This window comes from Cydia amplana, chromosome 18 (genome assembly GCF_948474715.1).
Source record: "Cydia amplana chromosome 18, ilCydAmpl1.1, whole genome shotgun sequence".
Classification (NCBI taxonomy): domain Eukaryota; kingdom Metazoa; phylum Arthropoda; class Insecta; order Lepidoptera; family Tortricidae; genus Cydia; species Cydia amplana.
Genome location: NC_086086.1, coordinates 14,037,552 through 14,063,292, shown reverse-complemented (window position 1 = coordinate 14,063,292; position 25,741 = coordinate 14,037,552). Strand labels below are relative to the sequence as shown.

Sequence of the window (25,741 nt, the reverse complement as noted above, 5' to 3'; positions counted from 1 at the left end):
TGTCACAAAACTGTCAATATCTGTTTATAATACATATATATAGTTGTTGAACAGTCTGTCTGGTCGGTCTGGCTTTTCGTCGTGAACTGATCTTATTTTGTCGTGTCATTGTCATGTCTAATTTTGAATTTAAATGTCCGTAGTTCCAAATATGTATGTCAGTCAGCCAGTCAGCCAGTCAGTCAGTTGGTCTATGTCAGGTCGCCACGGAGGTTGGAAGCTACAACAGTTGTTACTATTCATTAGTGGAAACTGCGTGGCTTGAATGTGTTACTTAATATCTGATTTACTAAGTGTGTTGCTTTTGCCTGTTTGTTTCCCAAAGGTTTAAATAAATATCACCAGCAAACCTAACTCAACACAGAATTGTCCAAGTTCAGTTTCCAGATCCCAATCCAAAGTCCAGCATCACTGTACAATTAAATAAAATTCGTGATCTGCTCACTGGCCATTAGCGAGCCGTGGGCGTAATTAAAAGACAAATACACACGGGAATTAAAAACAATTAAGTGGAGTACAATGGGCGACGGCGCACGACTTGGGTCTATATGGGAGCTGGCTGCTGTTAGCGGTAAAAGGGCAGTGTTTCTAAATAACGGGAACTTCAAAGGGATGTGCAGTGTGCACTAGTTAGGTGAATGTCTAATAATGTACTTAAGAATCACACTAATCTAGCTGCTGGTATATATTTCGAAGCTACGCTCTCATCATGAAATAACTTGAGATATTCAAGTAACATACTTGTCTTTCACCATGGCACTTTAAATGTATAGTTTGTCAAAGGACTTTCTCATTTCAAACATAGACAGAGATAAACATACTTTCTTTCACTAGTGCTAGCACCCGAAAGAAAAGGATGAGTATAGTTTTTTGGTTCTTATTTACTGACAAATTGGTTTGACCAACTAGAAATGCTTGGGTCGACTCTACTCGCTAAAATGAGCTATTTTTATTATGGGATCAACCCATATCGTAAAAAGCGGCCAAGTGCGAGTCGGACTCGCCCATGAAGGGTTCCGTATTTAGGCGATTTATGACGTATTAAAAAAAACTACTTGCTAGATCTCGTTCAAACCAATTTTCGGTGGAAGTTTACATGGTAATGTACATCATATATTTTTTTTAGTTTTATCATTCTCTTATTTTAGAAGTTAGGGGGGGGGGGACACATTTTACCACTTTGGAAGTGTCTCTCGCGCAAACTATTCAGTTTAGAAAAAAATGATATTAGGAACCTCAATATCATTTTTGAAGACCTATCCATAGATACCCCACACGTATGGGTTTGATGAAAAAAAAATTTTTGAGTTTCAGTTTGAAGTATGGGGAACCCCAAAAATTAATTGTTTTTTTTTCTATTTTTGTGTGAAAATCTTAATGCGGTTCACAGAATACATCTACTTACCAAGTTTCAACAGTATAGTTCTTATAGTTTCGGAGAAAAGTGGCTGTGACATACGGACGGACAGACAGACGGACAGACAGACGGACAGACAGACGGACAGACAGACGGACAGACAGACAGACATGACGAATCTATAAGGGTTCCGTTTTTTGCCATTTGGCTACGGAACCCTAAAAAGCGGAAATCGCGAAAAAGTTTTGACTGTTTCATACATTTTGGCTGATCAAATGTCGATATTATCTATGGAAGAGCCAATTTTTATTTATTTCGGGGTTGGTTTCATAGTAAATGTAGATCAGTTTTGCGAGTTTTGCCTATAATCGAACCTTTCATTTAAAGCCCCATGGTGAAAGACACGCTGTTATAAATCTGGTATCAAATAGATATGTAAATGTGAAAATACTAGTAAGGGAAAAGGACAAACGATTATCAAGGGCTTGTTAGATTCGACAAGCGTTTATGTATAACGCCATTAAAGTTTATCTAGTTGCTAATTGTGAATTTGTAAGATGGATTCGATTGAAGCTTCTGTACCTATTTACTAACCCAATATTGCCCTATACCCTTACAGGGTGCTTGTTGAACTACCCTGATCTTGTAATCACTACATATTAGTATAAAATAAAGTCGCTTCCCGCTGTCTGTCTGTATGTATGCTTAGATATTTAAAACTACGCAACGGATTTTGATGCGGTTTTTTTAAATAGATAGAGTGATTCAAGAGGAAGGTTTATCTATAATTTGTTAACCCGTGCGAAGCCGGGCGGGTCGCTAGTATCTATAATAACCATGGTTGCAATAAATAAATATGAATATAAACCCTTAGAAAATGACCTTAAAACTAAAAATCAATCGCAAATGGGGGTTAATCGAGGCGTCAAATTGGGTTTTCGCGGCTTATTCCGCAAAGTGCTGAGTCGCGCCGACACCCCTCGACGCCATTTTCTTTTTTTTTCACGGTGTCGCAATCCTATTACAGGCTTTTGTTTTTGATGTTCAAGTGTCAGGCTTTGTATCTTATCTGTGCATGTTATGTAGGGTGTTTCATTTTTCCGAATTTTCGATTTTCATCTGACTTTGCTCGAATTCTGGTTCTTCCTGATTAAAAAATATTATATACCAAAAAAAATCAAAATCTGTGAATATTTAGAGGTTGCACAACATCAACAAAGTTTTCTCAAATAACCAACGACTCTACATCGGAGGGTAGAAAATGGTTTAAGCGGCTACCATCAAAGCGGTGAGTAGTGTGATACTGAACCTTCTACATATAAATCAATTTTAAAATTAGTAGTTAACATGGATATTGGTTACTCGATAAATGTTCTAATTAAGATTTTTCAGTTTTTCCACCTGTTTCCAAAGGAAAAGTGGTTTTATCGTGTTTTAGACGCAAAATTGTTTTTTCATTAGATTTTAGTATCAGTTCGTCATTCTATTTTGTTATTAAAAAAAATAGTTATTTTTTGCGCAATGTACGGGGTTCTCCCTCCACATTTTCAATTTGTGCAACCTTTAAACGTTAATCGATTATTATGAAAATTTAAATAGATAGTTTTTAGAGTGGAGAGACCCGATTGGTGAGCAAAGTCAGGAAAAATATCACAACTTTTTTTTCTCCATACAAAAGTGAAACACCCTAATGTTATGGTATAATACTTATTGTATGTAAAAAAGTAAGGTCTAAGTATTTAAATTATTGGCGGTATAAATTGTATCCCAACTGAAGTAAGGTATTTATACTAAGGTAATTAATAAAGGTTTCTTGACGTCTCAAACTTTACTTTTGAACATCTACTTTAAAAAATCTACAATAAATTATAAAAAGACATATTTACCGTCGGTAATTATGAAGTAACACTGAATAAATTCATTATTTTGCATTTTAGGACTAAATAAAATGTGAAATAAAAGTGAAAGTCAACCAACGGGAAATTTGCATATACCTACCAATAATCTTACTCGTGCACTGTAATAATAATCATATACGTACTTATTATATGCATTAAGAATTACGAAAAAACAGATAGGAATACGTCTTCATCAAAGCAAATGACTGTATCTAAAAACGCCTAAGGCACCCGCATGCCCACTACGGTTAGCCACACGGTCCTTTCAAAAACCGAACGCTGATTTCATTAAAAAATAAACGGCGCGTTGACGTTTTTCTTTTTTTTATTATTTAATTAAGTAGGCAACGGTAATGAGGGTTCAGCCAGTATCGTGTTTCGACACGCGTCAAAAGCTCAAAAGCTGTCGGTCGGGTCCCCCGGGCTTCAGAGCACCCTCTGATGGCTACCTATTGATAAATATCAGTGTTATATCGTTTTACAACCAGAACAAAAGGCGATTACCGTATTATTAAATTAATACTGTATGATTTTGTGCGGTTTTTAAAATTTTGGGTGATGTGTGGGGAGGATCGAGATGGATTAACAAAAGGACGTGTATTATTATGTATTTGCATTGTTAGAAATAGATTTAAATCCTCGGTAACCGATACCTATACGTAGATAACATCTAATATAATACGTTGATTCAAAATGATCTTTCGAAAAACCAAAAAGTTAACCAAACCTTTTTAAATTACCACCAAATTTTTTTTTTCCTATTTTTAATTATGAATGTGCGTTTAATATATAGTTTGTCAAAGAACTGTCTCATTTCAAACATAGACAGAGAGAATCATACTATCTTTGTTTTACATTAGTACTAGCAAAATCAGTCTCGGGAATTCCCGAGAGCATACCCTAACTAGCACCCAAAAGAAAAGGATGACTATAGTTTTTTTTGTTCCTATTTACTGACAAATTGGTTTGACCATCTATAGTCTCAAAAACAATGTATTTTGATTTAAAATTCTACATGAAATGTACCCATTTTCTTTGCTTCTGACTGAACATAATAGACAACCTAGACCGTTTGAAAGACAAAACACTGGCCACATACATAACCACTGACAATGCTTTTTTGTCGGTCGTGTACCGTGTAGCGTGGCTTTTTGAACTGGAATTTTTTCACTCCATTCGCCGTGTAGGCAGGCTTTATTTCACCCCATCAGCCAGTAGGGTTGACAGGCGCTTTTTTATTTTTTTATTTCGTGCATTGAGTACATGTGTTATCGGAAAATGGGTGTGTCAATAGTATTTTTAGGTTGTTACTTGTTATTAATTACACTCTTTGAAAGATAAAATGAACAATTACATACTTACGAACAGAACAAGTAACCAAATGAATGATTAGGTATAGATTATGATGTTCAACTACTAAAGAACATTATAATACAGATATTTAGTATATTTAGATTTGTTTAATGAATACCAAAATGTAAAATGACAGTTAAAGACGATCGACTCAAAATGAAATCAAATATATTTACTACTGTTTTATGCCTTTTATTCAGTTCTAATAGGTATTGTTGCGATGTCTAGTTAAACATGCGATAGACACTCGTAAATATAATCGTACAGAGAAACTACTCCCAGTTAATACCAGTTTAACATTATCCAGATGAAACTTTACAGACTAATACGCAACTGTCAGAACTGAACAACGACGTTTTTTTAATTTCCCCGCGTCGACAGCCCTGCGTTAGTTTCCAACTCGGACAGTGGCCATCCCGTTCGGTGTAGTCGGATAATGCCACGTATGTACGGTTGGCAATATTGTGCCACGTATGTATAAATTGTACAGTTGGCAATATGTTTGTGAATGTCGTAGAGTTTGGGTTGGTTTCGATTTGACGGTTTTGGTTTGGTATCTGTAACTACTTTTAAATTATTTCGCTTTAACTGAACTGTGATGCAGTGGGCAAAGTTTTATACTTTTACGGTAGTAAACTGTGAGGAATATATGTTTCTCCTATAAATTTTGTATGTATTTATATCCTTTGTCTTTCTGGTACCTTGTTGTACATTTTGCTACATTTGTTTTGTCACCCTCTTTTCACTGGAAGAGATCCCTCAAAGGGATAAGTTCGCCTTTGTACTTCTTGCTAATTGTATGTTATTTTTAATATTATGTCTTTTTATACAACAAAGAGTTTACTACTACTAATACTGTGCAAGCCAGGACTCCAAACTATCCAAAAACTGAAGAAAAATAGAACAATGGCGTCGTAATCATGTGAACAATGCCCCGCCGCCGGCGAGCGGTTATGGGTGATGGATGAACTATGGCCATGGAATCGATGCCGACTACTGACGGCGATGTGGCATGTGGCTTCACTAAAATTACTGCCTAAGATACACTTGTAAGTTTTACTTACATAAGTAGGGACAAAGCTATTTGCTAGAATGAGATAATGAACCATTTACGTAAGTAAAACTTACAAGTGTATCTCAGGCCCTAGGCCTAAAATAAGGTCTTTCGTTCCATTCAATTTTGAAACTTTATTTTGACATATTGCATTAAATTTGAGTTGGCAAGTTTTGAGGTCTGAGCGCTAGAGGGTAGTATCACAAAGGTACATACATTGTTGATCCCCAAATAGGTATAGGTACATACCTATTTATATAAGATTCTGTTCGTTTAATTTTAATTATTTTTTCATCCTGAAGTCCTGAACTACCCGTTTCTATTTAACAGTTCTTATACGTGTACTTACTTACATAGAAAAAAAAATCCGGGCATTTTGCACAGTTTTGATCAAACTTCTCATACGCCCATTTACCTCAGGCGGTCTAGCATGAGTTGCGTTCTCGCGCGCGACTCCATACATCTTGCGCGACTTCAAGTATGGACTCGCGCGCGAGAACGCAACTCATGCTAGACCGCCAGTACCCAACCGACTATCGAACTCAGTTTCAAACAAATCTGGAGTATAATCCCCATTGTCCTATTGCTTTAAAAGGGCCGATCTCTGCACTTTGACATTCGCGGTTTAATCACGTCCTCATAGAGGGCGCTGGGAGATCAGCGCGCTCTTGACACTCACTTTAAAAACCACGATAAACGATAAAAAAATCAATCAAAAGGCAACCTTATCACGGTGGCATAGAAGCTAATAAGAATACAAAGATTTCTGGTTTTGTTGACTAGCTCTTTGGGCGGATATCGGCTCTTGAACGGCACGGCATTGTCTGTCGCGTGACATTTCGACGTTATCGTAGATTTTGAGGGCGATCAAGTACATATGATGGTCGTTCAGTGGTTTATGATCTTCAATGCTTCCGTATATCGATTAAATAACTTGATAACATTATTCCAGGTAATAATAGATCGTAACATAGTGAAAAGTGTAAAAATAATGACAGTTATTGTGCTTTTTCCATTGCCATTTAATTTTTTCGAAAGTTTATAACAAAAATTTATTAAAATCAATCTGTTTTAGTAAGTATTTATACATAGTCAATGATATATTATTTTTCTCAATGTTCAAAAACTTTTTGTAGTACCTAGGTAATTCGTTTTTTCAATTTTTTTAAAACTTTGAATGCTTTCAGTTACAAAATAGGTACATAATATATATTGCTTTAAGTAATTGATCACCCATGTATGCCATTACACTATTTGTTCAAATTAAAAGGTCGCACCGTCGCGACAACACAAAAAAATCGAAAATCCTTTTTTAAATCGTAATAAATTCCTCCAAATCTAATCAACTCTTCAAACACTTGCGGATCCCATTTAAATTCAAACCATTCACTCCAAAAGGGTTCAAATGTTGATTTAATTATGGTCACATATGACATTATGCTTTTTAACGTATGAGCTCATCCATTCCAAATTAAATCAAAATGTCGTATGTGTATTCTAGTATAGTCATACTTACAACATTTTAAAAAATAGCATGGTCGTATGAGCTGCCACATATTAAAAAGTACAAGCGAGCATTTGTACAGGCCACAGATAAACCAGTATAAAAGTGAAACCTTATTACGTATATTGCTCTCACTTTTCGGGTTCAAGCTTACACTGGTTTGAAAGAGATGGAAGATTTCGATAGGAATGTGTCGCAGCGCCCTCTCGGTGTCAATCTTTCGTTTTTCCGACGCGGCGAGCGGTCAGTTCTTTGTTATTCAAATCTAACACGCCATCTGTTGTACGGGGGAATAATTAACTGATGCGTTTTTAAAATATGAATTTTAGAAGGAAATGTGAACGAACGCTGTAGGAAATGTGAACGAACATAGACAATAGAAATAGCTTTGCAAATGTATAGCTGGTCAACCAAATCTTGCAGTAAAAAAAGGCGCGAAATTCAAATTTTCTATGGGACGATATCCCTTCGCGCCTACATTTTTCAAATTTGCCGCCTTTTTCTACTGTTAAGATCTGGTTGACCAAGTAAGTATACATTATATCATATCATAACAGAAATAAATTATTGGCAAGAAAGACGCGGTCAGAGGGTTAAGCAAAATAATAATAATAACGATTTTTGTTTTTCGCTGTAGGCCTTATGATTTTGAGTTGAATTACTTAATTTGAATTTGCTGTATGATTTTCTTTTTAATATACTTAAATATGTATCATTGAAAATGGTACCATAAATAAAACAGTTAAATATTTAAAGCATCCCTGCAAAGTCTAATCTTGTTTTGGTTTAAGTTTAAATTTTAACGACATAATATCTTAATATCTTTTAGCAAACCATGAACCAAAACTAACCATGTACAACTCCGTAAATAAATACGAGTTTCTAAAATTTTGTATGTAGGTATAAAGAGTAATTTTATATAAGCACTTTAACTATACTTAGTACCGTAGAGTTTCGTATCTTTGTCTGGGCTCCCTATTTTCGCCTACTTTGACAAAAGTTGCCATTAACAAAATGTTTCTAATGTAAGCCTTACATAAAACTACTAAATACAAAGTATTTTTTACGGGTGTCAACATTCTTCGAACAATCTGCGGCTAACTTCACACAGTTTACGTTCAGTGAGGTTTTTTCGCGACGCCGACCACACGTTTTTTTAAGCCAGTGTTTGAACTTCGGTTTTTAACAGTGATACAGACCAGGTAATGTTAAACTCTTTACAGGATTATATACTATAACTATTTCTTTTTCATATGAAACTATTATTTAATGGCTAGCTTACGTTTAGAAGTCACAATTGGATAAAACATTGGTGAAGGTACTTTGCGTCCATCTTGTTGCCAAATTTCGCCTACCCCTAGGGTTGTCAAATTTGTTTTACCACATTAATAGGGTATTTGACTGTAAGTATTTCAAATAAATTATTTTACACCATGCATGAAATAAAGCATCATAAGGTTAATAGAGAAACGTAGACAGCAGTTATTTTTTAGACACAATTTATATTTTAAAACCGGTATAAAACTATAAACAATAGGTAACTTGATTGTGACGTCACATGCTAATGTTACATAATAAACCCCATAGTAGCAAAATCGTTTTGACAGTTCGAAAAAAGAAACTGATTTGACTAGTAGTCAAATACCCTATTGGTGGTGGATGGCATTACTTGTTTCCAAATTTAAATATTTTTGTACAGTCAGCAACAGAAGTTGCTCAGCGAGCCAGGTTTAAATATTAAATATTTTTGTTAAAAATTATAATTTTTATACTTATAAACCATTACTCCCCTTTATTTGGCATGTTGGTTAATTTTTGGCAGCCCTAGCTTCGTTATAGAAAATGTATGAAACCAACTTCAGACTGTTACCAAACTTCGCCTACTACACCGTTTTTTTAAAATATGGCTAGTCTGGTGTAATTAAGGTTCATAGTATAGTAGCACATTCCAAATAGATACGACTTAACATGTGTTAGTCACAGAAAAGTGTATTATTAGCGGTAAAGCATGCCGTAGGCGAAGATTGGGAAAAATACCCAAACATCGCCTATTGCCTTTGAGGCCATTTTTTACCAACTTAACCAATGAAATTCAAAGTTTCAATTGTGAATACTGATAGTTAGGAACACTAAAAAACGTTTTTTCGCCTTAACGGATTAAAATGCTTTCAAATTTGAGAGATTTTTTAGGAAAAGTGTCAAAACCCAGGTGAAGATAAGAAACTCTACGGTACTTCCGGGAATCAACCTAACCCTTAACAAAACAGTACCGCACAAAATAAAACAGGACCTAAAGACAAGCGATAAGTCCTAAGTTAGGTCCTAGGTCCTAAGCTGCGCGGCGTGATAACGTTAATGACGTCGTAAACTTGCGCGGATGCGCCAGCGCAGACTTTGGGTGAGTTTGGTTATCACACTGTGTGCGACAGGGACCCCCTATGGACTTATATAGCGATGTCCTGCTCGCACAGCCTGACTTTGAAAGATCGAAGATTTTCACAAGCGAACCGTGACTGTTGAATGAGCGCGTTTTCGTTTGTTTTTCATCACTACATAATATAAAACAAAGTCGCTTCCCGCTGTCTGTCTGTCTGTATGTATACTTAGATCTTTAAAACTACGCAACGGAATTTGATGCGTTTTTTTTAATAGTTCGAGTGATTCAAGAGGAAGGTTTATTTATAACTTGTTAACCCGTGCGAAGCCGGGGCGGGTCGCTAGTGAAGCAATAAAATGCAATCTACATATATACAATAAAAATGTCTACCCATATACCGACTCATCTTTGCTTTGCGCTTGTAGAATGACTTAGGTACCCATGATAGGAGGGCTCCTCGTAATAACCATTTTTACCGTGGTCTCTGTTTAGAAATACTTGTCACGTATGTTGGGGTCACGTGTACTGGTTGAAGGCATATAGGAACAACCTAAGAAGGCACACACAGTTAACTGACTCGTTATAAGCCATATTGCAAAGATATAAGGTGTGTTTTTAGTCGGTCATATGTTGTTCAGAAGTATGCGGAAGAATTAGCTGTCTTACGATGGAGTATCGGTACTGTGCAAGATTAAGTTTAAAGTATGCTTAAATCACACGGTTTATATGGCCGCATTTATCATAGGATCTTTACTTAAGTATGAAATTGTTTGAGAAGAATTTAAGGTAACATATCAGGCAGTCTGTAACGTTGTTTGCCATACAAAAGTTGCAGAAATATAAGTTTTTGGCAAAAAATAATTATTGGTACAAGCTTTTATCGCTGACTGGACTTTTCTTTCCACGGACAACTAATACTCATCGAGACATTTCTAAAATCCCCAAACACAATTAGGTTGCGTTGTTAATACAGAGTTCCTATGATAGGTAGAATGACACTTTAGTAGCAAACTTGTTAAAAATATGAATGTTAATATGTTAACCTTTGTATTTAACTACCTACATTTTGTTTACGATTAAAGTCTTCATAGATATATTTATTTCATGCCAGCTCACGGATTTTGATCATTTCGTGAAATGCCATTTTGGAATTGATCACTTCATGATGGTATGGTTAGTAGTTTAGGTTTGATTTTTTGATGATGTGGCCAAACGATCGCCATATCATGAAATGGTCAAATCTATGATCTGGCCAAGACATTAACATACACGTACCTATTACACGTAAATAAACAATGAAACCTAAATAATCTGAGTCTAATTAAATCCTCTATCCCTCAACAAAACAGAAAAAACTGAGGTGACTTTGACCTGAAAGGTGAAAGTTCAACACAGGCACAAAGTTCGAAACATCTGAATACCGAACACAATCACACCCCGCCATTATGGCTGGACCTATCTCGACACTGACGCTGACACTTGACACTTGTCGACACTTCGGGACACTTTGTGACACCGACGCGAGTGACCTAGTTGCTTTGTGCGAGGAAATGGAGATCGATGTAAGTAGCTTCTTATTTGTACGCGTGTTTGTTTTGTCTTTATTAGGTCAGATAACCTAACCAAAATTAATAAATTTAAAAAACCCCCCGACTATAAGATAAGAGCTGGTGATCTTCAAACGGCTGAACAGATTTTCATAAAACATGGCTAAGAACACTCGGGATAAAATTATCTATGATACAAAAAAAAAAACTAAACGAAAATCGGTTCATCCGTTTGGGAGCTACGATACCACGACACGTTAAACTTATAACACCCCGCTCTTTTGCATCGGGGGTTAAAAAGTACCTACAATCTTTAATTGCACCATTCTACTAACGCCCCGGGTTAAACCTGGAGTTACCATGGTTACCAGTACAATTAGCACTTAACGGTTTAACCGCTTAACCCCGGGTTAGTGGTCTTATAGACTTGATAACAGCTTGAATGCCTGTATTTCTCTGATGAATCTGTGATTTCTGTGATAGATTTGTGTTGTGATGTTTTGACAAGCAGTATGTATAGCCTAGTTGGTAATGAATCTATGGACCTGGATTCGAATCACGATAAGGGCATTTATTAAAATTGGTACAATAGGATGACGATTGGGTATTTAGTTTGGAACAGTAGGATTGACATTTTAGTATGTATTTGGTATACGAAAATAATAATTTTTTTTCGGTTTCTAGAGACACCAAAACGAAGGCAACATTACATTTATACAGTTCTTTCCTCTGTTAGGTAACAAGTAAACTTTTTTTTATCCCATAAAACAGCCTAAGGTACAGTCAGCAGCAGAAGTTGCTAAGCGGGCGAGGTGTTCAAAATTACCTTGCCGCGCTTTTATTCTCTTAACAATAAAGTTGCATCAAGATCATTTTGAACACCTCGCCCGCTTAGCTACTATTGCTTCTGACTGTACTACTCTGTAGTATCTGCTATATTTTAAAGGTAGATGAAAACTGTCATGTTTATGGCATTGTGTCATCAATAGACGCATTAGACCATACAGTTTATTTCCAATAATGAACATTATAGTAAGCGTATAAATCCCTTTCCTTACAAAAGCCTCAATAGGCACAAATTTAACACTATACACAGTATACACATGTCCGAAAAAAAAACACAATCTATGGAATAGACGCTAAAAATGCTCTTAAAATGAACCTTATCTCGAAGACATAAAGGCAACATTTTGTAGACTTTATGAATGTAGCAGAGGTGAAATCGGACGATTTTGACAGTTGCAAAACTCGCGCGTCATCCTAATGGTCCCGAATAACTTTAAATGGCGCGAAAAGAAAAAGGCGACAATCGTATTGTGCCCCGAAAATTTTAAATAAACACCTTCTGAGTGGGCGGGAGCGAAGTATTTGTAAATAGGTTTTGTGAGGCGCCACAATAGGGTTTTTTTTTCGTGTTTTTTGCGATGTCCTGCGGGGTATTTGACAGTATTGTCGCGTGCCCTAATGCGCGCGTTGTCAAGAAAAAATTACAAAGCCAGTGTCAATTTGTAGTCTTTACAAAATTATGTTTTTTTGGTGACAGGCTGCTGTTCCTGTAAGATGCGATAATGCAGTCCATATTGTATAGGAATATTACAAATAAACAATAAGTAAGCGTAGAAATTCTCGCAGAGTGTCATCATTTTTATGAAAGCCTTCATTAAGATGAATTCTAAAGTTTATTGTGGCAACACTATAACAACAATTATGAGGTAAACTATAAATAAAATATGCGTAAATTTTACAGTAAAAACTAGCTTTATATAGTCGAAACCGATATACGACATCGAAGAGACCGATGGATTATGGTCATTATAACCGGTAGTCGCTATAACATTAAATACTCCTCATTACATCAAATCGCTTTTTAGCGATAAGACCGCCTGTTGTTTAACCTCTTCTGTATTATTTGTATTGTTTTCTGTAATGAGGTGTGCAACAAAGAGTATTGTATTGTACTCCTACAGACTCATATTGTACTAAGACACGACCTACAATTTTCATCGTTGTACCCAGTTCATCGTAATAAGAGAAGTCGTTTTCAAATTACGAGGTCAAATACCTACATACCTAGTTGTAAAATTCCCTATTAAAGATAGATACTGATTTGACCTTTAGCGAAAATTATGAGCTCTATCTGTCCCGAAAAGTTCAGAAGGGTCATAAAAATGGAAGAAAGGTCACCCAAAGGGCACAGGAACGTGTTGTGACGCTTCGCGGTGAAATCGTTAAGGCGCAGTAAGTTCAGTCCACAGAGTTTTTGAAATATACTTGGTCAACTAGATCTTGACAGTAGAAACAGGCGGCAAATTTGAAAAATGTAGGCGCGAAGGGATATCGTCCCATAGAAAATTTTAATTTCGCGCCTTTTTAGGGTTCCGTAGCCAAATGGCAAAAAACGGAACCCTTATAGATTCGTCATGTCTGTCTGTCTGTCCGTCTGTCCGTCTGTCCGTCCGTATGTCACAGCCACTTTTCTCCGAAACTATAAGAAACTTACTTATTACTGTTGAAACTTGGTAAGTAGATGTATTCTGTGAACCGCATTAAGATTTTCACACAAAAATAGAAAAAAAACAATAAATTTTTGGGGTTCCCCATACTTCGAACTGAAACTCAAAAATTTTTTTTTCATCAAACCCATACGTGTGGGGTATCTATGGATAGGTCTTCAAAAATGATATTGAGGTTTCTAATATCATTTTTTTCTAAACTGAATAGTTTGCGCGAGAGACACTTCCAAAGTGGTAAAATGTGTGTCCCCCCCCCTGTAACTTCTAAAATAAGAGAATGATAAAACTAAAAAAAATATATGATGTACATTACCATGTAAACTTCCACCGAAAATTGGTTTGAACGAGATCTAGTAAGTAGTTTTTTTTTTATACGTCATAAATCGCCTAAATACGGAACCCTTCATGGGCGAGTCCGACTCGCACTTGGCCGCTTTTTTAAGATTTGGTTGACCAGCTATATCCAAGCGCTTTTTAGATCACATTGCTAAATATTTTATAAGCAATCTTGAGGTATTTCTCTAGAAACTTCATCGATTTGAAACCTGTACTGCTACCACCAGTTTGACAGTTTTGAGCGTGAGCGTAACTTACTTTCTACCTATGCATTTCACTCATACTGGCATATTAGTGCGAGCGAAATGTAGGTACCTATAGAAAGTATGTTACGCAGACGTTAGCAAACATACACAACATATTTGTACACAGTTATACAATAAATTTTATCTTATCTTATCTATATATGTCAGCTTAACACTGATGATATTTACAACCAAGAAATTCTCATATAGGTACATATAATTTTTTTTTTTAATTCGAAGAAACAATTGGTTTGCTCAGTAGGTAGGTACATTTAATTAATTAAAAAAACTACACCACAACTTAAATCGCAAAACAATCTCAACCACATACTAAACAAATTTCTCCGCCGTATAAGGCAGGCCGCACACTAAAAAGGCGCGAAACCCTATACCTAAGGTGCGTGCACACAATGGTGTTATCGCGGCATCGGTACATAAATAAAGCGGCGGGTGGCGCTACCGGGCGCTGCGGTTTACGATGTTACGAAACCACTAGCTCAGTAGCAATTATGCGACCAAATTTAAAGCTGATGTACACGAGAAGTGTTTGTGTGAAATACATGATATTGCTTTTGTTACAATCTTTTGGAGTCTTGTTGGGTTTGAGGTTTACGATTGAACGAAATAACTATGCGACCAAAATTAAGGTTGCACATAGAAATTCTCTGCCTAAGACAGTTTGGTCCTTAAACGAATAACGCATAGACAGATAGTCCCCATACGGCTGACCTGTCAAAAGTGAAGCCGAAACTCGATCGATGTGTGCGTGCGAGGCTCGTGTTTTACGCTCAGCAACACACACATAAATACAAAAACGTGTTGCCAGTATATAGATATTTCTCTCAAAGTGGGGTATTTTAAGTATTTTAACCACATCCTTAACACTTGGTTATTAATTATTTGTATGTGTGTACATTTGATTTTGTAGCAAAAGCTTTTTATGTTCCTTTTCAGGATTTTTTGCATTTCTGTACTTTGTGAAATAAGTTTTCAATAAAAAAACGGATACATTTCGCTATTTTTATTTAAAATGTGCACAAAATAAATAAAAATAATACATGAAACGAAATAAAATAATGAAATACTTAAAAATAAATATTTTGTATGCAATTATACAAGGAACTTCAATTAAGCGTATTTATTTTAGAATGTAAACGTCATGTCTCATTTTGAGGAAAAAAATCACTACACTGGCAACATTTATAAGAAATGGCGGCTGAAGAAACTTAGGATTTTTGTATTTACGATCACGTAAAAATATCACATTAAACTCGATACTTACGCGTGAAATGTAATGTCAGTCTGTTTGTTTTTTATAATAATATGATGCGTTGTGACACCCATTCACTGCACAAACAACCATCTTTCCTGTGTTTTTGATTTTTAAACGGGGGTGTACACAAATCAATTTGACCTTGAGAACTGCCAGGGCGGTTCGAATACGGTGACACGAGTGCGACGTGACGTCGCACTTGAAATGGCTTCACATCGTATGTACGAACACTCCATCTGTGCCTTATAAATCTATGGTTTGGTCTATTATAATTTTGCTAGTACAATAATTGCTCTAAGCTCCAACTAAAGCACCAAGCATTTTAAACGTCATAATTTCATACCAGAAGGTTAAAGAGTTGGCAGAGGACCGGACGAGTTGGAGATTGCTTCACCGACAAGAGCACAGCTCTTAAATATAAAAAAGAAGAATTTCATAGAAGTTTGACGTTTAAAATAGGTAACACTTGCACAGTTTGTGCTAACAAAATCGCTGCCAATTTAGCTTAGTCTAACTCTCCTAGAATGCTTATGAATATTTATACAAATTCGGAGTAATAAGCTTGTTTTTGTATGTTTTTTCTCTAATTCTTGTCCATAATGTGTTTAAAGCCTAGTGTTCTAAATAATATTTTAGGTATAGTGTATTCTCAGCTTTACTGTACGTCAAAATTTAGTGTTACCAGCGCTACTTCTTTTCTTTTTAGGGTTCCGTACCCAAAGGGTAAAAACGGGACCCTATTACTAAGACTCCGCTGTCCGTCCGTCCGTCCGTCCGTCCGTCCGTCTGTCACCAGGCTGTATCTCACGAACCGTGATAGCTAGACAGTTGAAATTTTCACAGATGATGTATTTCTGTTGCCGCTATAACAACAAATACTAAAAACAGAATAAAATAAAGATTTAAGTGGGGCTCCCATACAACAAACGTGATTTTTGACCGAAGTTAAGCAACGTCGGGCGCGGTCAGTACTTGGATGGGTGACCGTTTTTTTGCTTGTTTTTTTTCTTGTTTTGCTCTATTTTTTGTTGATTGTGCGGAACCCTCCGTGCGCGAGTCCGACTCGCACTTGGCCGGTTTTTTTTAAATTGAGAAAGTGATTTGACGTTTATTAGAGTGATGAATAAAATAAAAAGTAATTTGTGACGGTATTTATATAGAATATATTAAATAAACATTCTGTGGATGGTAATATATATTGAAAAATATTTAGTAAGATCGTAAATGATTACAGCGATAATCTTTTGATAATCAAATATTAAATACTTGTTGGAATAATATTTGATTTGTAAAGGTAATCCGTAATACTCGTATAATTTTTAAATAATTCAATCTCGTATCGCATCTTCTATTCAAAAGTATTTTGATGGAAGTTTTAAGACGACAAATGTGTAAAATCAATTTACCATCAGTTGCAATCGTCAAAAGTGTTCATAGAAAAGAAAACAAATGGAATGAGTGACACATGTATACTACTTAGTTATTGTCATAGTCATCTTTTGAAATTAATTAGTATGTCGCAATTGCAGCGAATTCGGTAAAGATTAATCGGTTTTATTTTAGTTATCTAGGGCGATAGCTAGCGAAAACTGTATATACATTATGACACATTATTTTCTCATCTAAGAATGAATAAAGCTTGCGGTTTCCAGCAGAAATTACATGTCGTTTTTACAAGTGAAAAATTAATGTTAAAATGAAACCTAATTATGTATAAGAATAAAAATAAAATCCAGGCTTCCTCTAGAATGAAACTGCAGACAAACCGACATGGGAGGTGTGTGTTAATTGAGACTGCATATTCATGACACTCGTTAGGTCAGCTAACAAGGGGTGGACATTGACATGTGTATCATATGGGATCATCACTTTAGTGAGAAATAGAGGTGTTCATACACGAACTGAACCCGTACCATGAATCACTGACAGTGTCAAAACTGACATATACGCTATCGAGAACGTAATTTACTTTCTATACATTTCGTTCGCACTAATATGTGAGTACGAGCGAGATGTATAGAAAGTAAATTACGTCCTCGATGGCGTTTATGTCAGTGCCAAACTGATGGTAGCCGTACTGGTTACTTAGCCGACAAAACAATAAGTACTCAATACTATCGAGGCTGCATATTCATGATCATGACACTCCTTAGCTAACAAGGGGTGAACATAGGTGAACATTGACATGTGTATCATAATATGGGATCATCACTTTAGTTGGAAATAGAGGTGTACAGTACATACACGAACTGGTTACTTAGCCGACAAAACGATACTCAATACTATCGAGGCTGCATATTCATGACAGTCGTTAGGTCAGCTAATAATTATGGGTGTATGTCTATGTGATGATAATGATCCTTCCTCCTCCTTCCGGCCGATTTCGGCCATGGCGACCACTTCGACTTCTAGTCCATGTCTATGTATCATTACCTAAATCATGAAGAAGAATGTAATAAATGGAAATCAGAGTGCCTACCGCGAAAAACAGAAATCAACATTTCTGAATCGATCTTGCCAATTCGAGCGATGATTTCCCTCTACATAAATCATGATTCACATTAGTTCTAAAAAGACATAAGTATTAAGTATTTATGTTCTACCAGAACGGGAAATAGGTATAAAACAGCAGGCAATCTAACAATATTAAACCTTTTATACACACCATCATTCTAAAACCTCATTACTATAACCAGAAACGAACTATAAGAACCATAAAATTAGGGATAAATCACAACTGACACCTCAAACGCAGATAGATGCAAATGCCTTTTATATTAACGCAGAATGTTAGCCTATTAGATTTAATAATAACGATAAAATAGCCAATGTCAACTGTACCTCTAATGAGCAAACAGACCCACAGACGATGTGTATTTATTTTATACAGCGTGGTTTGGTTCGTAGTTGAGATATTTCCGCGTACAGTCAGCAGCTGTGCTAAGCGGACCAGGTGTCCAAAATGATCTTGACGCGACTTAATTGTTAAGAGGATAAGAGCGTGTTAAGGTCATTTTGAACACTCCGCCCGCTTAGCAACTTCTGCTGCTGATTGTACTTTCAAAGACACGTACCTACGAGTAGTAAGTTTTTTGAAGGAGTAGTCTTTTAATAGAAAATTATAGTGCCCTGCGTGGTAGCTATTTAAAAAAGAATTACTAATGGGGCAGAATGTAAATTAAAGGATAAGGAAGGCATGTATAATAAATGATTAGTAAGGAGAAAGGTTTTATAAATTGAGGAAGCTTTTATCTAATTGTTAAATTAAATAACGAATATCTGGGAGACCGAGCTTTGCTCGGAAAACATATAAAAACTCAAATATGCGCGTTTTCCCAGAGATAAAACCTAGCTAGATCGATTTTTCGCCCCCGATAACCCACATATAGCAAATTTCATCGAAATCGTTAGAGCCGTTTCCGAGATCCCCGAAATATATATACATATAAATAAATAAATAAGTATACAAGATTTTAATTTTATTTTTAGTCTAAAAATAGACGGATGAAGTACTAAGCATAGGAAAGGTAGGTATGTCAATTAATAGATTTAGAAACGATATGGATTAGATCGATGTGTCAGTGTCAAAAGTGACATGTTTGTTTGAAGAAACGTCACATTTGACACTGACATATCTAATCCATATCGTTTCTAGATCTATTAATTTTGACGTATCTTAAAGTTTGAATCGGGCCGTAGGAGGAAAGGTTAACTTTTAAGAATGTTCCTGAAACGTACCTATTAGAAACAAATACAAGGGGGTTTTCACCCTGTATAAGGCGGGGTCTCTCACGGTCTGCTGGCCTCTTTGATTTTACGTCTATCTTGGTTTGCTTGTTTTCACTTAGTTTATTTTTAATTGATTGGTATGTTTCATACTTATTTTTACCGATGATTTCCGTCAATATAGCCAATACAATAAGTACATAGCGAAAAATTGGCTTTTGACATGTTCTTATATATTTTATTCTCTTTTCTTTTTTATGTAAACTTGTCTAGTAAAACTATTTTGATTATATTTTGATTTTGACGGGTACCGCCGTAGCCGAGTGGTCTAGTGGTCAGGACGTTAGCTGCGTAAGCTAAAGACGCGGGTTCGATTCCCGCCTCGGCCACCGGTGTCCGGTGGGTTTAGACACATTTTCTTTGGTGTAAGTATGGTATCTATTTCAGTTTGTTGTTTCATAAAGTTACATACACATACTCGAGAATTTATGTAGTCACCTGCAATAATATGTTACTCTTCCAAGGCCGCAAAAATATATGACACGCTCTTATGGCTCTACAAATAAGATCTTGTCTTGTGTAACATGTTATTGCAGGTGACTATACGTAGATACTATACCTATATCAGGTCAAAGTTATTATAAGTGAAGCTTATAATTAAATTACAATATTTGCATTAAAAACCGCCATAAAACAACCCCATTGTGAGAAACATTCCTTATTCTCTTAATTCGGTTCGCGCCGGTGCAAGTAATTAGTAATTCCCTTATTTGGGGAGACAAACGAACCAAGGGGACTAGCCAAGATGACAATCGTCGACAGAAAACTGAAATAGAAACTCTGACAGTTATTTTCTGTCAAGAATGTCTCAACTCAATAGCAGTAGTACATTACATAGGTACCTAGGGAGGTGAATTCGTGAATGCTCCAGATTGCTTCGGTTCGGGCCATAAATATGGGATCTGGGGCTTTACGATTTACCGCCCGTGGTTTGTCTAAAGTTTTACGTCTTTCCTTGGCCAGGAAGTGAGATTTTCTCCTCGCGTAGCGGTGACGTAAAAGTTTTTTTACTCATTGTAGCAATTTGTTATCAATCCATTTACCTAAAATAATTGTTAACTAAGCCAGTGAGTCTCATTTGTTTTGCAATAATATTTCGAAGTAAAGTGTCATTCAATAGAACTTGCTAACTATGTAAACAAAAGTTACTAGTAAATTGACATTCAGTGTCAATTTTAGTATGGCGGTTTGTTTACATAGTTAGCAAGTTCTATTGAATGACACTTTAACACGAATATCAAGTTGATGATTGATAAAATAACGTCGCTGTGGTCATAAATAAATCTGTATTAATACAAAATAATTAGAACACCCGACGGTACCCTGTCTTTTTACCGAGGGTGCATTCATTTGCATATCTGTCATACCGTTTTAGAAAGGGTCTTTTAGCAATCGGCACTTATGCCCTTATAAACCATAAATTGTGCCCTGCACGGATCTTTCCCGTAAAGTGTCATTCTATGGAACTTGCTAACTATGTAAACAAACCGCCATATTAAGATTTTCTCTGAATGTCAATTTACTAAGTGACTTTTGTTTACATAGTTAGCAAGTTCCATAGAATGACACTTTAGAAACATATAGGTGAACCAGGATCTATTGAGGGTGCGCCATGTTGCGGAATTTCACTCGAACTAATTTTTTCATACTACACTGAATTGTCACCCTATACATGAGAATAACAGCGCCCTCTTGACAATTATCATATATTACTGGTCAGGCTATACTTATTTAGTTATATAATCGCCTTTTTCCACATAAATCGACTGTTAGTTTTCAACTACTTTTTGCTCTTTTTTAACACACAAAGGGATACCCCTAAGAAACACTAATAATATTCGGAAAATTCACGTTTGCACGAAACATGGTACAACATTTCATACAATGCTACAAATGCTGCAGTTTAGGACGTAAGTGCCAATCGTCCTACAGTCTCTTTTGTATACTCGGCATATCTCTTGGCTCATAAATCTCGGTTTCACTTATTAGCTGGGGTTGTTTGGTTTGTGTTGATGGCTTTTGGTAAGGGTTAAAGTGGGAGTCTAAGGAATGTTAGGCGTCCAGTTAATGGTTTTTGGGGAATGATTGCATGCGTTGCGAAAATAAAATGGAAATGAAAGATGAATTAAACAGTGATTAGTAGAAGAGTTTTAGTGCTAACTACTTTTTAGCTATGATAACGAAGTAAAGTCAACTAAAATATAGTGCTGTGTAAATTATTAGAAATTCTTGCAGGAATGAAAATCTTAATTCAAATGGTAAATGAATTCCTATTTACAGAACATATATTAAAGTACAGTATTTTATGTTGACTTTACTAGTCTAATATAATTATAATGTGCTAGACTAAACTAAAAAATAAAGTATCTAAAATAAAAATTCATTTACGAAAAATTTGTACTTTCTGTCTATTTTATATTTAGGTATATCAAGATATTCTAATAGTTTTTTGTGAATCGATTTCAACTAAAAAGTCAGAATATGATTATAATAAAATGAAGTTGGAATAAAATAAACAGAAAACACTAACAAAAAATAAAAAAGTGATAATACTTACGTTTCAAATGTTCGATGTACTCGAAGATGTTAGTGACAATGACAGTGGTTTAGTGACCTGGTGACTAGGTGCTCAGAACAGAGAAACGGTTAGTGAATGTTACATTAGAGACAGGACCAACACCAAGAAACCGTCACCAGACCCCATGAACAGGAGGCCTACCGCGAACCTCGAACGAAGTTTTGCTTCTCTGTCGCACTTGTAAATTGGTTCATAAGTTTAACAAAGAAGCAAATCTTCGTTCGTGGTTCGCGGTCAGCCCTCTGGAACGGCATTCGAGCTTTAAAAATCTAATCTTGATTTGATATTGATTTGACATTACTTGCATTGCATCTCAGTTATATTTATGTGTCCAAGCAAAATGCAATGAGAAAAAAATTGATTATATTTTCAAAGTTCACATAGATACCGCTCCGTGATGTGATTGTTTAAAGAAAGAGTTGTAGAATCCGTCTAAGCTAACTACACACAGATTTGGTATCGACAAAGTGTGACAATGCTTCTATAAACGTTATATTTTCATGGAATTTGACGTTTATGGTGGCGCGTCCACATTCTGCCGTTTGCCAAGTCAGCGCAGAGTTATCTTAGACAGACTCTAGTACATAATGAAAAGTACTGTAACGCTTTTGGGATAACTTGATATATCTGCCGCATTTTCGGCGTTTGTGATGTTAAAGTTTACGTATACGAAACAGAACGACAAAAACATATTTTGCTCATGATAAATGCTTCCTCAAAAGTGTTAAAACAAGTGTCAGTTGAATGGCAATTTCTGAAAACGCAGAGTTTCAATAAGGTTTTACACAAGTCTTCAAAAGTTGCTGTACAACTATAAGGCAAACTGAACTAATGGAAAAACATGCACAATAGTTGGTAATGATTATTCTAAATCCATCTAAATAATGTCCATGCACATTAAAACACCACCACCAACCCGTAATATAAACCTCAATAAATAGTTCACGGAAAAGAGAACAAAAGTTAAGTAGCAAAATGTGTGAAACGTAACTTATAACGCGCGACAACCACCATATACAGGGCCATTTTTGGACCGTTAGCCATATTGTGCGAGGTGATTAGATAGGATAGGTCATACTGAACAACTTTTTCTAAGGGACCAACCCTGAAATCCCAAAAAAAATTTGGCCTTCCCATAGAAAACGTCGACATCCACTCGATCAAAATGTATGAATCGGTCAAAAAAATTTTTGTGATTTCGGAGTTGGTCCCATTGAAAAAGTTGTTCAGTACGAGTATCAGCCTACCTAATCACCTCGCACAACATGGCTAACGGTCCAAAAATGACCCTGTATTTTGCCAACGCTGTCATCTATGGTAAATTTTCAGTCCGAGTGTCGAGTGTTCAGGACCCCTAGTGTACATTTTATTCGATAGCTTGATGGACGTACGCATTTGCGTTAAGTCTCATATTGTATGGGATTTTGACCAGCGCGCCAAGCGGGACGTTTTGAAAACTCAAAATCCCAAACAAAATGAGACCGCAAACGCGTATATCACGTCACGCAATCGAATAAAATTTACACTAGCGGTAGGTACTTACGTAGTGTATACGCACTAGCGTCCCCTGAAAACTTTAGATGCGACTCGAACGACTTCTCGTTACGTATAAATTACGTCAAGTTCCGGTGCCATCGGCTTATAATTTAACGTATCAAATTATCGCAAAACGACAGCATTTTCTTCAAAATACCTATCGTCAGGCGTGAACCCGTGACCACAGATTAGACACGACACAACTAACAACCAATTGCGACGGTATCTGAAACACTGATTCGATTTGAATCGATCCACTTCGTTTTCCATGAACATCGATTCGGGTTAGCGCAATAATTTTGAAAACGGTCTTATTGCGACTGCGAACGAACGATTTTTTACCAATTGGTAAAGATATAAAAACTTGTCTATCTAATTGTATTAAAACTGTGTTCAATTTCAAAAAAGTTAATCTATAGGTAACTCCTAAATTAAATATACCTCCTTACCGAAAATTCATATTCACATCTCGATACTTACTTGGTTAACTATGAGAGCGTTATGTTGGACATACCTTCAGGCATACCTAGTGTAGATATAATGTCGCGGTGATAGATGATGTGACAATGATAAGATAAAGTCATCCAGCAGTGTCAAGAGACGTTTAAACTGACATGTGAAAGTTACAATTCCTTATAGTAAATTATTTTCGCATAGACAAAACTTAATACGACTTACATCGTTGCAAATTGAAAACAGCCTCAGATCTCTGATTAATTAAATCGATGGGATCTGTATCGCATCGGCATCGTATCGTTGTCGTATATCCAAGGACCGGAAAACCCCTCTTTACGCTTAATCCTATCCATTCGGTAACCCAATCAATTCGGTTACCTTATCATTCGGTAACCCTATCATACTGTTACCTGATTGTAACGGTAAGCTTATTGAAACGGTAACCTTAACCGTTAACCGAGTTAATCTCAAAACCCCATCGCGTTAGGGTTTTTGTTAGGGGTTTTTAACCGGTTTTTATTCAGTTATGGTAACCTTTATTATCGGTTGCTTATTGGTTTGCTACATTCGTATTTAGTGATGTGCCGTCAGTCAAATACTAAGAAAAATTGTTAATAATAAATTAACTACATATTTTATAATAGTTTATTTTGTTATTTTTGTCAATTTTCTTAATTTTGCTTATTTTAATGTTTTTGTTTATTTTACTTATTTTGTTTATTTTTTTATTTTTTTTATTTTACTTATTTCATTTATTTTATTTGTTATTAATTTTGTTAATTTTATTAATTTTATTTATTGTATTTATTGTATATATTGTATTTATTGTATTAATTTTAGTTTATTTACTTTATTTATTTTATTTATTTTATTTATTTTATTTATTTTATTTATTTTATTTATTTTATTTATTTTATTTATTTTATTTATTGTATTTATTGTATATATTGTATTTATTGTATTAATTTTAGTTTATTTACTTTATTTACTTTATTTATTTTATTTACTTTATTTACTTTATTTACTTTATTTACTTTATTTACTTTATTTACTTTATTTACTTTATTTACTTTATTTACTTTATTTACTTTATTTACTTTATTTACTTTATTTACTTTATTTACTTTATTTACTTTATTTACTTTATTTACTTTATTTACTTTATTTACTTTATTTACTTTATTTACTTTATTTACTTTATTTACTTTATTTACTTTATTTACTTTATTTACTTTATTTACTTTATTTACTTTATTTACTTTATTTACTTTATTTACTTTATTTACTTTATTTACTTTATTTACTTTATTTACTTTATTTACTTTATTTACTTTATTTACTTTATTTACTTTATTTACTTTATTTACTTTATTTACTTTATTTACTTTATTTACTTTATTTACTTTATTTACTTTATTTACTTTATTTACTTTATTTACTTTATTTACTTTATTTACTTTATTTACTTTATTTACTTTATTTACTTTATTTACTTTATTTACTTTATTTACTTTATTTACTTTATTTACTTTATTTACTTTATTTATTTTATTTATTTTATTTATTTTATTTATTTTATTTATTTTATTTATTTTATTTATTTTATTTATTTTATTTATTTTATTTATTTTATTTATTTTATTTATTTTATTTATTTTATTTATTTTATTTATTTTATTTATTTTATTTATTTTATTTATTTTATTTATTTTATTTATTTTATTTATTTTATTTATTTTATTTATTTTATTTATTTTATTTATTTTATTTATTTTATTTATTTTATTTATTTTATTTATTTTATTTATTTTATTTATTTTATTTATTTTATTTATTTTATTTATTTTATTTATTTTATTTATTTTATTTATTTTATTTATTTTATTTATTTTATTTATTTTATTTCTTTTATTTTTTATTTTTTTTAT

At 34.5% G+C, this 25,741-nt stretch overlaps 1 protein-coding gene and 1 non-coding gene across 2 annotated transcripts in view; one reads left to right on the top strand and one right to left on the bottom strand.

The window, feature by feature from the left end:
- The window catches only part of LOC134656340 (steroid receptor seven-up, isoforms B/C), a gene marked incomplete at its 5' end in the record, with an annotated part of 135,717 nt that overhangs the window by 13,021 nt on the left and 96,955 nt on the right, over positions 1–25,741 (bottom strand). The gene's annotated exons all lie outside the window — the stretch shown is intronic.
- Positions 19,501–19,572, top strand: Trnat-cgu (transfer RNA threonine (anticodon CGU)). Its single transcript has one exon. It is a non-coding gene; the product is annotated as a tRNA-Thr (tRNA).